Source organism: Ambystoma mexicanum, chromosome 3q (genome assembly GCF_040938575.1).
Source record: "Ambystoma mexicanum isolate Mex_15411 chromosome 3q, UKY_AmexF1_1, whole genome shotgun sequence".
Classification (NCBI taxonomy): Eukaryota; Metazoa; Chordata; class Amphibia; order Caudata; family Ambystomatidae; genus Ambystoma; species Ambystoma mexicanum.
Window position 1 is genome coordinate 1,246,412,088 of NC_090926.1, and position 13,689 is coordinate 1,246,425,776.

General features: G+C 51.1%; 1 protein-coding gene across 1 annotated transcript in view; it reads right to left on the reverse strand.

Annotated features, from left to right (window-relative positions):
* The window catches only part of LOC138447824 (TLC domain-containing protein 4-A-like), a 332,257-nt gene that overhangs the window by 119,009 nt on the left and 199,559 nt on the right, over positions 1–13,689 (reverse strand). The window lies entirely within an intron of this gene.

Consider the following 13,689-nt stretch of genomic DNA (forward strand, 5'->3'; position numbering starts at 1 on the left):
ATCGCATCCAGCGAAGGGCTCCGGTAATAGGACCTAATGCCCTCGGTGCACAGCCCAGCCCTGTTCCAAATCACACAAGTTGAGGAAAGTAGCTGTCCCGGACTGCAGCGGTGAGGCACTCCTAGCAGGATAAGAGCGGACCATTAACCCTCTCCACCAGGGGCCTCCTGATACTTGTTACCATGCAAGACCTTGCAGCTTCCGCCCAGTTTCCCCAAGGATCGCCTTTGTGATTTTACTTTACCCTTCTTGCCCAAGGGCCTTCTGGCTAGGAGTGTCTGCCCTTTCTCCCCACCTGTGTCTTTGTCCAACTACAGTAACTATACCCACCCCCCAGACAAGGCCATACTCTTGGGTTTGAGCCCCCACAGGTCCAGCTTAGGTGCCCAATTCTTTGCAAACTCGTTTAGGTGGCGTGGGTGTCTACAAGGCTACCACCAGATGCTGGGTAGGGCCTCCAACAGGCTGCACTCCTGCTCCTGCTCTTCAAGCCCTGGACGATGATGGAGCCACCAGGCTCCTTACTCCGGCCCCGCCTATGAGCCTTACACTTTCTACTCTGTATCACTTGCTTGGCTTCGCCTCCTCCTGTCTTCAGCTATCTTAAAATAGGACCTATTTGGCTTGGCCACCTCTGGTTCTTCCCCTCAGTCCCTCCTACTCCGCTCTCAGCTACAACGCCAATTCCTTGCAATGCCGTTCAGACACCCATACTACTGGCTTGCTTCTGCCTCCTTGCTTCCAAGACAAACGCATTGCCCCTGAGCTATCCTTCCTCCCCATGGACCCACCTCTTACCCATATGCATGCCTATAGTCTGAATTATATTTGGGTATTGTAGGTATTCTAATAATGTCATTCGGCCCATGTACCCACTCTCCACTATGGCCCAAGGGATCAAATAGCGTGTGCACAATTTTGGGATAAGGCACCAATGTTGAGATGACTGGGCGATGCTGCTCTTCCGCCGTGGACACTGCAGCTAAGTATAGTCGCTCTCTCCGTTAGCATACAACGCCAATTCCTTGCGACGCCGTTCAGACACCCATACTACTGGCTTGCTTCTGCCTCCTTTTTCCATGTTGGCTTTGGCACTAACCGTTCCATTAAACATTGGATTGTCGGTTCGGTTTCAAACATAATAATTATAATTGTTCTTTTATAACATGCTTAATACCAATGAGTGGTTTCTAAGGACGGGATCAGGATTCGTACCTGTGTTGCGCTGCGTTGTCTTGCTTCCAAGACAAACGTGTTGCCCCCGAGCTATCTTTCCTCCCCATGGTCCCACCTCTTACCCATATGCATGCCTTAAGTTCCGAATTATATTTTATATCATATCATATCATATTATATGGCGTTCACATCAAGTCTTCTGAAAGCAGTCTGCTCGTTGTAGCGCAGGCTGCTCCAGCTACACAACCCATTCTTCAACAGCATTCAAAAGGCATACTGGAGGCTGCATACACAAACTGCTGAAGCCTCACACAGTTTATAGCTGTTCAAACTGGTATATATGCCCTGCATTTTACAGGCATCTCTATTAGGGTGAATATTGTGACTAATCAAAACAGAGGAGTCCATTATTCACTTAAAAGGTGTTCTTAATGAATCACCATAAGACATGTTTAACATTTAAAATGGTGGACATTATGTTGTTCCCATAATGCTCTTGCTTGTATGCAAATCACCAGGATTGGGTTCTATATAGAGATAATTTGTTGCGCAACCTGGCCGGGGCCACGACCCTCTGCCCTGCCCCCTGCTTCCCAAAGCTCCGCCCCTCCTAAGAAGGGACGGTTGCCCCAATAAATGTTCTCCATTTCCAGCACTGTACACCACAAGCCCTTACAATTCACGGCTAGTAAGGGCATCTGCCGCTAAGGGTCATTAGTAAAAAAGTGTAACTCCCTGTTTGGGCCAGGACTTGGCTGAGCTTGCTCTTTACCCGACTTCTGCTTCCACCCAAGGAATACTACACCAGAGGGCCTTGCCAAAGGTTTCCCTTTGAAAATGTAGTTCTCCAACCTGTATGTCCAATATGACATGCATTACTCACCGTAATAGCATTTCTGATGATTGTATCTGCTTAGATTCACATGCTATGCATATGGTCCGACATCCAGTGGTAACCGCAGAGTATTGCATCTCGTCTTTCGGGGACCGAAAGGGGACATCGACATAGGTGTGTCTGTAACACTATCCCTATCGTGACGTGTGTAGTACCCAAAATCCCTCACGCGCTGAGGTCCCTCCGATTGTATTTTTGCTGCCATGAGGGAGCCCAAGGCTATACTGAGTGAGTACATGAAGAGAGAAAGTAGTAGGACGTCTATGTTCCTTCCACCCCGAGCGGGGAGGTAGGGAGGGCACATGTGAATCTAAGCAGATACAATCATCAGAAATGCTATTACGGTGAGTAATGCATGTCTTCTGATGGTTGTTAATCTGCTTAGAATCACATGCTGTGCATAGACTGGCGAGCAGTACCCGGAGTTGGAGGTGGGTTGTGAGAAGGAACAGTAGTGAAAAGATGTCCTAGTACTGCTTGTCCCACCTGAGAATCAGACCTAGAATGAGTGTCTAGGCAATAGTGTTTTGTAAAGGTGTGTACAGAACTCCCGGTTGCCGCTTTGCAAATGGCCTCAAGAGGAACATTTGTAATGAATGCTATGGATGCCCCAGTGCCTCCAGTAGAGTGTGCTCTAGGCTTGAAGGGCAGTTCTCTCTTAGCAAGAGTGTAAAATAGTGTGATGCATTTGACAATCCACCTTGAGATAGCCGATTTAGAGACAGGATCCCCTTCTCTACCAGCTGCCATTGAAACGAAGAATTGTTTAGTCTTCCTTAGTGGTTTAGTTCTTTCCAGATAAAACATGACTGCCCTGCGCACGTCTAGTGTGTGAAGGCTTCTTTCGGCCATGTTAGTCGGGTTCTGGAAGAAAGTGGGTAGTTCGATTGACTGGTTCACATAAAACTTTGAAATAAATGTAGGCGCAAACCTGGGATGTGTGCGCAGAACTACCTTATCTTTGTGGACTGTCACAAAGGGGTCTAAAACAGACAGAGCCTGTAGTTCACTAACCCTTCTGATAGAAGTGATAGCCACTAGGAAGGCTGTCTTGTAAGTCAGGTCTTTCAGACTTGCTTTATGCATAGGCTCGAAAGGAGCTCTCATGAGCCTGGTTAAAACCACATTCAGATCCCATCCAGGGGCTGGGTGAGAGATGGGAGGATAAATCCTTTTAACCCCTTCCATGAAGGCTTTAATCACTGGTATCTTCCACCACGATACCTTTCGCTGCGATGTGGTGTAGGCTGACAGAGCAGCCAGATGAACCTTTAGGGAATTGAAGACTAACCCAGAGTCCAACAGGTGGGTTAGATAAAACACAATGTGTGAGGGTGAGCAATCGATGGGATTGACGCCCTTGGAATTGCACCAGATGACAAAACGTTTCCATTTGCTGGCATAGCAATAACGTGTATTATTCCCCCGAGTATGTCCATGCATCTCTGAGGGAGTTGCAGGTGTCCAAACTCTATGATCTCAGGAGCCAGGCTGCTAAATTCAGAGTTTGTGGGCATGGGTGTAGGGTCTCCCCCCTGTCCTGAGACAACATGTTGTACGGGAAGGGCAGCTTGACTGGTGAGGAGAGGGACATTTCCATCAGGTGCGCGAACCAAGGTTGGCGGGCCCACATGGGGCCACCAGTATCATGGTAACTGGTTCCTGGTGCATCTTGTGCACTATCTTGTTGAGAAGGGGAGTCGGGAGGGGTTTGGGCAGCGTAGACAAATTTCCCTGACCAAGTTATCCAGAGACCGTTCCCCTTGGATCGGTTCTGGGGGTACCTGGAGGCGTAGTCTTGGCATTGGGCATTCTCCTGAGTAGCGAACAGGTCGATCTCTGGAAAACCCCATTCTGAGAAGACGTTGGACACAATGTCTTTGTGCAGTCGCCATTCGTATTCTTCTGGCAGAGGAAATTCTCTGCCGAGTACGTCTGCCAGAAGATTGCGTTCCCCTGGAACATGTTGGGACAACAAAAAACATTGTGTTTGAGAGCCCATATCCAAATGTTTTGGGACAGCTTGGATAGCCCTGGAGATTGATTGCCCCCCTGTTTGTTCAGGTAATACATTGCTGTAGTGCTGTCAGTTAGGATCAGCACTGTCTTCCCTTGCAGTTGCACCTGAAAGGCGTTCAATGCTTTGAACACTGCTAATAGCTCCAGAAAGTTTATATGGCTGGATGCTACTTGAGGGGACCACACTCCGTGTGCTGTCTGCTGAAGCAGGTGAGCCCCCCACCCCGTGAGAGATGCTCTGTCGTGAGAGTGGCTTCTACTGGAGGGGAGGTGAAGGTCTTCCCCTTCAAGAGGTTTTCTCTTGACCACCACTGCAGAGAGAGAACGAGGGCTGGCGAGACAACTACCAGATCTTCCCATTGTCCGCTGGCCTGACACCACTGGCTGTTGAGCCACTCTTGCATGGGACGCATGAGCAGCCGCGCGTGGGGAACCTAGTATATACATGACGCCATCATCCCTAGCAAACGCATGGCTTTGGGTACCGTCACCTCCCAGCTGGCTACATATTGAGGAATCTGAGAGAACATGTTCTGAACCCTCTCGCTGGAGGGAAAGACGAGACTGTCTTCCGTCCGAATTAGCGCTCCCAGAAATTGTTTTACTTGGCTGGGGACTAAGCTGCATTTCTTTTCGTTGATTGAAAAACCCAGACTGAAGAGGAGATCTACTGTTTTTTGGGTGTTCGAAAAATAAGCGTCGAACGAGTCCCCCGTAATGAGCCAGTCATCGAGGTAAGGGTAAACTGTGACTGATAGTCTGCGCAGGTGTGCTGCTGCCACTGCCAGGACTTTGGTAAACACCCTTGGCGCCGAGGCGATGCCGAAGGGGAGTACCTTGAATTGGTAGTGTTTGTCCTGTATCATGAACCTTAGGTATTTTCCGTGCACTGGCAACATTGAAATATGAAAGTATGCATCTTTCATGTCCAATGTTGTCATGAAGTCCCCCTGTTTCAGCAATGGGATCACCTCCTGCAGTGTTACCATGCAAAACGTCTGGGGTTTTATAAACCTGTTCGCTGGACGCAGATCTAAAACAGGACGCATGGTGAGATCCTTTTTGGGTACAAGGAAGTACACTGAATAAATACCCTTGTTTTCCTGAAGAATAGGGACCGCTTCTATGGCGTCCTTTCCAGCAGTGCTTCCACCTCTTGGATCAGGATCTCCAGATGGTCCGGTGAAAGGCGTCGTGAGCACGGCGGTCTGAACTGTGGAGGTCGGGCAAATTCCACGCAATAACCGTGGGCGACCGTCTTTACGACCCACTGGTCGGAAGTTATCCCCTCCCATGCCTTGAGGAAAGATGTTAATCACTCCCGACCGGGAAGACATGGGAGGGGACCTGGACTTGGTGGTCATTTCTGACCAGAGGCTGTGGCTCCTGTGGGATTGGGGCCTCCGTCTCTACCTTTGCCGCGTTTCTGACCCCTTGAGGGGTTGTAACTGGGGCTTCCAGATATTTGCTTTGTGTTGAAGTTACCCGTGCCGTAGTAGTTTTGACCAGCACAGGCTTGTCCTCGAAAGAACCGCCGAGAGTTATTACCCCTCTGGGATGAGGGTTTCTGTGTAATTTGGTGCAAAGACCTTATAGTCTCATGCTCCTTCTTGGCTGTCTCCATCGCTTCATCCACTGCTTTCCCTAAGAGGTTAGCCTCCTCAATGGGTTTATTAATGAGGGAGGCCTGAGTCTCAGGTCTAAATCCCGATGCACGCAGCCATGCGTGTCTTTTCATTAGAGTCCCTTGTGCAAGAGACCTGTCTGCTGTTTATGCAGTGTCCAGGGTGTTCTTCACCACATTCTGGTTAACAAGTCTTCCCTCTGCAACAATGGCGAGAAGCTTTGTCCGGCGGGTTCAGGAACCTCCTGAAGGCCTTCTTGGAGCAAGCTCCATTGGGCATCAGCAAAGCTTGCTAATAGCGTAGTATTATGAGCAACCCAAATGGTGTATGCAGCTGCTGATGTGACACGTTTGCGCAGGGCATACAACCTTTTAGACTCCTTGTCCGGTGGTGATTCTCCCGTGGCAAGGGGTACCCCTGCCCTCTTTCGAGTGATAGTCACTACCAGTGAGTCTGGGATGGCATGCCCTTTTATATACAGAGGGTCGGAGGGAGAAGGCCGAAATAATTTTTCAACTCACGGGTTCACAGCCCGTGTCTGAGCAGGTGTGACTAATGAGGGAGCTACCCGTCTCTTAACAGAGTTAAGGAAGGGGATGGATTGACTCGCCAGAGGTTTTTCCTTAATAATGTTCTCCACAAAATCCTGCTCAGGTACCGCCTCTTGAGTGGCAATTTTGAAGTATTCAGCTGCTTTTTTCAACATGTAGTTGAAAGCCATTTGGACATGCAGAGGGGACACCTGGCGAGCTGGGATGGATGAGGAGAGTCTAGGCACAAAATATCAGTGTCCTGATCTCGCTGTGTCCAAGGGTCTTGACCTTCCTGGTGTTAGGACACGTACCTGGAAGGCTGCGGGTCGCTACGTTCCTTGGCAGCTCTATTCTAGGTATCGGATCAATGGGAGGGAGACTCTACGATGCCCCAATCAGCTATGTGGTCCAGGCTACGGGCGCACGCGTGAGCCGCGGACCAAGACGATCGACGGCTTGCGCTTCAAGCCTTGTTCTCGCCTCGGAAGGACCGCGGCGCATGCGTGTTTCTCTTTGCGCTCCAAGCCTCGGTTTCGCACCGCGGCCGTTAATAGCGATCGGATGCAGGAACGAATCGCGTCTTAACGCGGTTCGTTCCTGACTCACCGTTGTTTCGCCGCCGGCTCCTGTTTGACTCTGCAGCCCTGCTTCCCTTCTCTGCCTGGATCCCTGCCCTTCCTTTGCCTGGTCTTCTTGTTCCACTACCAGACCTTCCAGTTTTGCCCGCCTGGGTCCCTGCTTTCCTGCCAGGCCGTCCTGCCCTTCAGCCTGGTTCTCTAGATTTTCCCACCGGACCCACTGCCTTCTGTTGCTTGGTTTCCCTGCCTGGTTCCCTCCTTTTGCCTGGAATCCCCGCTTCCCAGATTTGCTCCCTATTCCTTGTCTGGCCTCCCTGTTATTCCCTTACTGCCTTCCCCTGGTTAAATCCTTTGAGGTTTCCTGAGGTCAATCTGCCGCCTCCTTGGTGTCCCTATCTTGTTGCCTTGCTGGGGTACCAGTCTACTTGCCTGCTCCAATTTAACCTCAACACCTTCTGGATGTGCCTGGGCCTGGACTCTCTCCGTCAACTTGGCTACCCATCCTTCCACAGCCTGCAAATTGACTGTTGTTTGTAACTCCTTTGAACTGAGTGTGTCTGGCTCTCCTGGCGATCTTCTGAGCTCTCTCCCCTGGGCCATTCTACGGAGCTCTCTCCTCTCTGGACTTCTCGACTTCCTGGTTGCCCGTCTCACCTGTGCCAGCTACAGCAACCAAGGTCACTACAAGAAAAAGATCTTTGGTGCTGGGAGGTGGTCCCCGTCCAGTCCTGTACTATCAGGACGGGGCTGAGGCCGCTTCCTTGTACCATATTCTCTACTGGTTAATCCGAATTTCAGACTGGCTTCCCCAACACGGACATCATCCGGAAACAGAGGTACGTCCAAGTTGCGAGACGTACACCTTAACACCTGCTGGGTTTCCTCCCAGTTGTCCATCGTATCCTGTTGATCTTCCTCATAATTTTCGAGAAAAGAAGCTGCTTCTTCTTCATTATAGATGTCTCTATGTGTGTCCATATGGACCACGTCTTCTTGTTGGAAAACATGAGACTGGACTTCTTGAATTTGGGGGTTAGGGTCTACCCAAGCCCTTTTCGGGGTAGGATGATCAGAAGAACCCATAATCTGTTCCAGCCGATCCATATAACCCTCAAACTTTTCTGTAGTCCATTTAGAGGACCCAAACGGGCCTATGCGAGGAGAAACGACGTTCTCAGCACTGTGGCTTCGTAAGGAACCTCTCAGGGTGTCGGAGAGAGGCTCTTGGCTATCTACATAAGTGTCATCGGAATCAGGGACCAAAGCCGCTGAAATCTTTTCCGCGGCTTGGCCCATCACTTTAGGCATAACCGGAATAAGGCCCACCGCTGCTGCGTTTCTTGTGATGCTACTTTGGATAGTCACCAAATCATCGTGAGACAAAGGCTCCGATGATTTGTCGGCAGTAGAAATACCGTCCGTGGCACCAGGAGGCCTAGCGGTCAGTTTTCCGTGTAGAGGCCTAGTCGTAGTTTTCGGGCCTACTGAGGCCTTGGAAATAGTCAAAGCATCGGACTCCCGAACTTCGACGCGTGTAGATTTAGGAGTAGCGCCCTTGCTTTGTTTTGATTGCCCAGTCGCAATACGCTGCTGCGGATGCGGGGAAGGCTTTGGATCTGAATGATCCGAGGGAACTGGCGAAGTTTTCGGCAGCCCCGTAGGCGCTTTCATCTTTTTCAACGAAGGAGTCGAAATTGGCGTAGGGGTTGTGTGCTTAGTGCGATGCGCTTGTACGCCCCGCCCCTGTCGCTAGGTGTAGTCCCTGTAGCAAGACCAGAGTCGAGCCTGAAAGGGTCTGGGACGGGCGTGGTGGACCTAGAAGTGTCCACCTCAAGGTCTATAACATCCGCGTTGGACGTTTGGTTATCCGAAGTACCCCCGTCACTTTCGGCTGGTGTGGCGGAAGGGGGAGGGAGGCTCCACACGTGACATGCTGTACGCGGCCCACCGCTTTACACGGCGCTCCATAAGGGTCTTGGGCCGAAGGAGTTTGCACGCCACACACCGCTTCTCGTCGTGCTCTAGGGGGAGACAGGCGTTATACGTCCTGTGTTCACCCTTCCAAGGATTTTGTATGGCGAAGTGACTTAACGGGGAATAAACCGACAATTCGGTAAGAAACAATGTCTCTAGTAAGAACTCCGCTATAGGGCGACCAGTTATCTGGGCAGAAAAAAACAATCTGAGGGATCTCGGTGCGTGGGGGATTTTGGGTACTACACACGTCACGATAGGGATAGTGTTACAGACACGCCTATGCCGACGTCCCCTTTCGGTCCCCGAAAGACAAGATGCAATACTCTGCAGTTACCACTGGATGTCGGACCATATGCACAGCATGTGATTCTAAGCAGATTAACAAGCATCAGAAATTAATTTTATGTATTTATTGTTTGCTTTTTAGGCCCTTATACAGGAAGTAAATACTGTTTCAAAGCGCCCACAGGACAACAGGGAGGGGATAAGGGAATGAGATGCAATTAAAATAGGTTAGAAATGTTAAATAGAGTGGAGGGGTGGGGAGGACGAACCTAATATACCTTGTGAGTGCTCAGAACGTGTAAGTGCAGAAGGGAGGGTTCATGGGATAGGTGCTGGGGCGCTCATAGGTGAGCAACAGATGAAGTTCAATGAAAGGTAAGTGTGATCCTCCAAGGGTGGAGGGTGAGCCGAGGCTAGTGCGGAGGATAGACAGAAGCTGGGGCGATTTGTGTGGGAGGTCAGGAGCCCAATGATGCATAAGGGTCACCAGACAAGCAACTGACAGATTAGCAGAATGCAGGGGGTGAGGGGGGAGTCTTGAGGAGCTTCTGGAATTTAAGGAGGTCCTGCTCAAGACAAAAAAAGAAGGGGGAAGCTGTTCCAAAGAAGGGAGCCAGCTGAGGAAAGCGATCAACCTCCGGCCCTCTGTTTAGTGACATGCTTTACACACTGAGTTGGTGCCAGAGGAGCTCAGAGGTCTAGAGGGGGAATATTCAGTATGGGAGAGTTGCAAATAGGTGGCCCCCGGCACCAGACAGCCTTGTGGATGATAGAGGGATTTGATTTTAATCCGTGAAGCAACCGGGAGCCAGTGAAGACTTTTTAGGGCAGGAGAGATGTGGTCCCTGGGCTTGATGAAAAGGATACCTCTTGCAGCTCTATTCTGGATTAGCTGAAGGGGGTCGCAGAGTGGAAGAAGGTAGATTCAGGAAGAGGCTATTGAAATAGTCAAGCCTAGAGAGAACCCGGGCTCGGCTAACACTGAGCTTCTGGGGAGAGGTGAGAAAGGGGAGAATTCCTTTGAGAAGGAGGAGCTGAAAGTGGGATTTGGCAATGTCCTAAGTGTGAGGGAGGAAGGAGAGAGAGAAGTCGATGATGACTCCAAGATTTCTGGCTTCAGAAGAGGGAGGAAGAGCCCATGGAAGAAGGCCAAGTCGAGAGCAGAGGTCCTACTGGGAAGGATCTCCGTTTTGCTGGCTTTGAGGCAGAGATCATTGGAAGTGTACCAGGCCTGGATGGCAGTAAGGGAGTCAGGGATGATGGAAGGTGCAAGAGGGTCAGCAGTAATTTTGAAGAAATGTTGTGTGTCATCAGCATAATAATGGAAGTTGGGGGAGAAGGAGGAGATGAGGAGTGCCAGCTGAGTAAGGTTGATGTTAAAGAGCCCAGGCAAGAGAATAAAGCCCTGGAGAACACCACAGGTGGAGAAGTAAAGGTGGAGAAGGTGCCCATTGGCCCATTGGGGATACAGGCTGGGGAACTGCACCTCTCAATATGCATATGGTGTTGTCATGCGCCTCCCTGCACATTCAGACAGATCAGGGTTCTTCCCTGTTCCTATTCATGCTGAACGGGAGCCCGAGGGCTATTGTGGAGGTGCTGGCAGAGCGGAGCAGAGAGTGGACCAAGGAGGCAGGTAAGATGCATTTGATTTCATTAGGTATTATTGTAATGTGTGCGTGAATGAGTGAGTGTATACTGTATGGGTGCACGTATGGATGAACAAGCAAATGTGTGTGAATGAGGGACTTCATTTTGTGTGAATGTGTGTGCACACATGTATTTGTGCTTGGCCGGGGAGTCGATTTTGGAATGTGGGCTGGTGTTGATGGTTGGGGTGCGGGGATGAGGATGTGGCAACAGCATTTTTTACTGGGCAAGAATGGGTGTTATTACTTGGCTAGGCTGGTATTTTGGGGCAGCCACTCTAGCCATTTCTTACTGTGGCATTATCATTATTATAACTGGTTATTTATACCAAGCTTACCCAGGGATCAAACCTGTGTTGCTCCACCACGTCTTGCTTCCACGCCGAGCACGTTGCCCCTGAGCTATACTGCCGAGACCGAGGCATGGCATAGTTTACTGTGCATCTATGATAAAGCAAGCATGGTAACATTTCTTGTGCGTTTAGACTGGCCTATATTGTGCAGCCAGTTTGGACATGTTTTCTTATTGTGGCATGGCATTTTTAACTGCAAAGCCAACAGGATTATATTCTTACGTGGGGATACTACCATATATTGCCAGTGCCAGCTAGGAAATGTTTTCTTATAGTATCATTATTGCCATTATGTATGTTCTTATATGGGAATGCTGGCATATATAAGGCCAACCAGCATGGAAATGTACTGGCGCAGGAAGTATGGAAATGTTTTTATACTGGTATATGTTGTGGGCAAAGGCTTAGGGAAATGCCCCTGTGCATTGCTGGTGATTGGAGTTACCCTACAAAACCGATTGCGAACTGGCTGGCGTTCTTAGCCAATTTTTCACAGCAAATGCACCATTTAGCCTCTCACTCAAACATATCTCCAAGGACAAACCAGGCGAACTCCTCCCTGCCCCCTCGATGAGTTCGGGCTCCTTCACTGCGTTCCATTACTCTAGAAAATGTGTGGGATAGATGTACCCCCTTCCAGTGAAAGATTACACCAGCCGCCACTCTCCCCCGCCTTATTCCCAGCAACCGCGCTCTCCCTTCAGGGTCACCATCTCTCTCTTCCCAGCCTCCACCTACCCCGGGCCGCTCCAGTAATCCCCCCACCCCCCAACCCGGTCGCCCAAAGTCCTTCCCATCACAACACTCACCCCCCCACCCCCCACCCCCCGGCTGAGGCGGAAAATCGCTGGAGCTGGAACAAGGCCTCTATTCTTATTCTGTACAAAAGATGGTCTTGTTGCTTTATCGCGCATCGCCGGGAGCATGGGGGCATGGGCCGGGCACCCTCCGCCGGCTCTACCAGCCTGTGCCCCCCTGCGAGCGCGCCCTCACTGGCAGGGGGAGGATCTTCCCAGCTTTGGTACGGGGGAATTAACCCTGCACATGCTACGGGGTCTCAGACACGGGCAGCAGGGCCCACGCTCCGGAACGGCGTGATCCGAAAGGCTGCCCCAAAGCAGGCTCGGGTAATCTAGTTATACGTGGGATTACTTAAGGAAGGGGAGTCGGTCACCGCCCTGCAGACAGAGCGTCGGGCTGCGCCCCTGTTATTATCTGACAGTCTGGGAGGTTATCCGCGTTTTTCTTATAGGTGACCTCGTTCTATGCCGATGTACCCCAATTGCCCCCAGGATCCACAGATCAAACACCCCGTGGTGGCTTGGTGTATGCAATCCTAGGGGGTAGGATACCTCAATGGGGTAATGCACCTGCTGTGCAGATTTGTGCGCAAACTGCAGAGGCGTCCTTCTAATCCGAGCCAGTCCGTGTAAATGAGCGCCAAGAAGGAGGTGGACAATAGCAATGGGTCAGGCGAGGACCTCGAGCCGTGCGGTGTCCTAAGCAAGTGCTCCTTCTGCATCAGTGCAAACGCTACGGCGCGGAGAGTTGCCCGGGGCCCGTGGGCGCCACCGCGGCACACTCTCTGGCCGCAGCGCCAGCGCAGCCTCTGCCTGCTCTCCAGCTCAGTCTTTGCTCTCGCGCCACCATGATTCTAGCCTGTGCTCAGCCAGGGGCGTTACACCCAGCACTCCTACACGTGCCGCCCTCTGCTGGTAAAAGCCGGGAACACCCCCCTTCACGGTTAATCTGCTCCCTGGGGGGGGGGAGTCGTCCGTTGGCAGCAGATCAGTGTCTCACCCACACAGGGAGCGCCCCAAAGCCATGCAAATGGCAACAGTGTACTGTGCGCATGCGGCAGGATGTAACAGTGTCAACTGAGGCACGGTCTCATGCCGCACTTGACCCTCATTGGCAGGAATGGCTTACCTCTCAGACCCACTAAACCCACACTGACAAGAATGAGGGACCTCAGACCCACTAAAACTACACTGACAGGAATGAGGGACCTCAGACCCACTAAACCCTCGCTGGTAGCAATGACTGACCTTAGACCCACTAAACCCACACTGACAGGAATGACTGACCTCAGACCCACTAAATCCACACTGACAGGAATGAGGGACCTCAGACCCACACTGACAGGAATGAGGGATCTCCGACCCACTAAACCCTCGCTGGTAGCAATGACTGACCTTAGACCCACTAAACCCACACTGACAGGAATGAGGGACCTCAGATCCACTAAAACCACACTGACAGGAATGACGGACCTCAGACCCACTAAACCCACACTGACAGAAATGAGGGACCTCAGACCCACTAAAACCACACTGACAGGAATGAGGGACCTCAGACCCACTAAACCCACACTGACAGGAATGACTGACCTCAGACCCACTAAACCCACACTGACAGGAATGAGCGACCTCAGACCCACTAAACCCTCGCTGGTAGCAATGACTGACCTTAGACCCACTAAACCCACACTGACTAGAATGAGGGACCTCAGACCCACTAAACCCACACTGACAGGAATGAGGGACCTCAGACCCACTAAACCCACACTGACAGGAATGAGGGACCTCAGACCCACCAA